Raw genomic sequence first — 2,500 nt, forward strand, 5'->3', positions numbered from 1 at the left:
CACACACACATACACAAGCACACACATACATACAAACACATACACACGCACACACACGCGCGCGCGCGCGCACCGGATTGCTGGTATAGGTGTAGCGCGCTTGCCTGTTAAACCAGTGGTTTGATTACGATCTGAAAAGCATCACAGTACTGCAGGCTGACACGCTGCTCAGTTGTACAAGGGATTTCGTGCTTGAGTGTGTGAGTGCGTGCGTGTGCGTGCGTGTGTGTGAGTGCGTGTGCGTGTGTGTGTGTGAGTGCGTGCGTGCGTGTGTGTGTGTGTGTATGTGTGTGTGCGTGTGTGTGTGTGTGTGTGTGTGTGTGTGTGTGTGTGTGTGTGTGTGTGTGTGTGTGTGTGTGTGTGTGTGTGTGTGTGTGTGTGTGTGTGTGTGTGTGTGTGTGTGTGTGTGTGTGTGTGTGTGTGTGTGTGTGGAAGTGTATGCTCACAGCAATAACCATAGATCGGGTCATATAAGAGCTCTGAGCTCTCATCCGGGAAGGTAGTAGCTGTTGATCAAGAGTACAACATGTGATCCAAGATAATGGTGGTGAATGATACACACATAAACGCGCAAGGGAGCTTGTAAACGAAGCCAATGGTCCAAACAAAAATAGAAATGAAAAAGAGAAAAAAAAAAGTTTTCGTCTTAATTTTTAAGGTTTAAAAAAACGAGGATATGATATTGAGAAGAAGAGAGCAAAAATCTCCTCCAGGGGGCAGCACAAAGAAAGCAAAAGTGGTCCAATGCAAATGCGGGTGGCCTACTACCCAAATAGTTAAAAATCAATGATTACCTATTAAGAAATGAACCCGATAGTCTGCGCTTAGTCGAGGCTAAACCACCATGAAATGTTGAGCTGCAATTGGAATGCAGAGGAGAATGAATATTTTGAGCTTGACGGAAAGGCTGGCAATGGGAAGGGTGGATGGAGTGAAGAAAGCCACTGATGAGCACAGAGAGAGGAGAGGGCAAGGATCTTCAGAGGACTTCAGTGGAGAGTGGCTGTGAGCGGTTGAGAAACTGACGTGACCCGAAGAGATTTCTTCGTGTGCTCTTGTCTAATCTGTCATTTAATTAAACTGCTTATCTTCTCTATTGTAAAAACAGTTAGTGCATACAAAAGTATATGGCTTGGCAACAGTAGCTATATTTTCGTGGTACTTGAAATCACAGCTGGTAATCTTTTGCCAGCAGATAGTATGGCATAGAATTTTCCCTATTCCCAATGGAGTAAAGCATGTCATATGGCTTCAAATGTTTAGTATTATGGAAAACAGTTGAATGTGGGTCTTGCCCCACTCAATAGTTAAAGAGTTAAATCAGACGGGCTGGAAACCAAGAATTTTGTACCAAATTGCCAAGGTATGACAGGGACTACTCTGTCGGACAGCAGACACCTTGACGTTGTATGTGAATCGACTCGAGTGTCTTTGTGATTAAAAGAGCCATGTCAAGGTGTAGTGGGGGGATGGGTTCGGGGCGGAAGGGTTAATGACTGTCGATAACTGTCGTTCTGCTCCGCTAACTGGAGCACTGCGGAGGTAAAACAGGATCCTGTTAGAATCTAATCCATCATCTGGTTCTGAACAAGACGATTTGTGGGTCAGGAGCATTAAAAACAAACTTCATGCCACATTAATTTCCTGGACGGAGAGCAAAGGTAATGTTCCATAGTGACATAGTTTACACACTATGTCTTCGTAGCAATTTCCGTTTAAGACGGTCCACTCGCATATGCGATTGCCTTTGTGAGATATTTGATCCTGTAGTTGATACCATAAATAGAATAATTTCTATCTAGCTTATTTGCCCTATTTACTATAAAAATACCCTTTTCTCTTTTGTTACCCATTTCCGTATAGAATATATCAAATTTGTATAAAATTTTCCCTAAAATTATCTATTTTTCTTGATATTTAGCATCAGTTCAACACTGCAAAAGACTTTTTCCATTCCATGATAGTTTTCAATAGCATTAGAAGATTATTCTGACAGTATTTTCCAGATATGACAATAAAAAATATGTACGATTTTCTAATGTTTGTTTTTATTATCTATGTCAAAGCTGTGGGTCATAGCCCCCAAAAGGGTCATGAGCCTTTCTCTTGGGCTCATGGAGGGTCCACCAACTGTATGTGCATTGAGCCACACAGACCCGCGCATTGATTTGCTTGTATCAAAAAAGCAAACACATCCCTCTCATTAAAATATATTATCAGATCAATCCTTGTTAATAAACATTGATAAACAATAATATATATTTCTTAATTCTCTGCTGTGATTAATCAAGTTTGAGGTAATGTATCTGCAATATTGAAAATTAGTACGCTTTCAGAAGGCTTAAAAAGATGGGGGTCATGGTAGGTTTGGTAATACTGGAAGGAGGGGTCACGTATTGGAAAACACTGATTTAAGATATTTTCATATTTCATTATATTCTGATATTCTGTATTATTTTCAATCTTCTATAAAAAACTGTTGGAATATATTTCAACATCT

At 40.7% G+C, this 2,500-nt stretch overlaps 1 protein-coding gene across 1 annotated transcript in view; it reads right to left on the reverse strand.

The window, feature by feature from the left end:
* Positions 1-2,500, reverse strand: part of LOC143035788 (uncharacterized) — a 45,228-nt gene that overhangs the window by 7,648 nt on the left and 35,080 nt on the right. The gene's annotated exons all lie outside the window — the stretch shown is intronic.

This window comes from Oratosquilla oratoria, chromosome 19 (assembly GCF_046742065.1).
Source record: "Oratosquilla oratoria isolate Oo_2021 chromosome 19, ASM4674206v1, whole genome shotgun sequence".
Taxonomy (NCBI): domain Eukaryota; kingdom Metazoa; phylum Arthropoda; class Malacostraca; order Stomatopoda; family Squillidae; genus Oratosquilla; species Oratosquilla oratoria.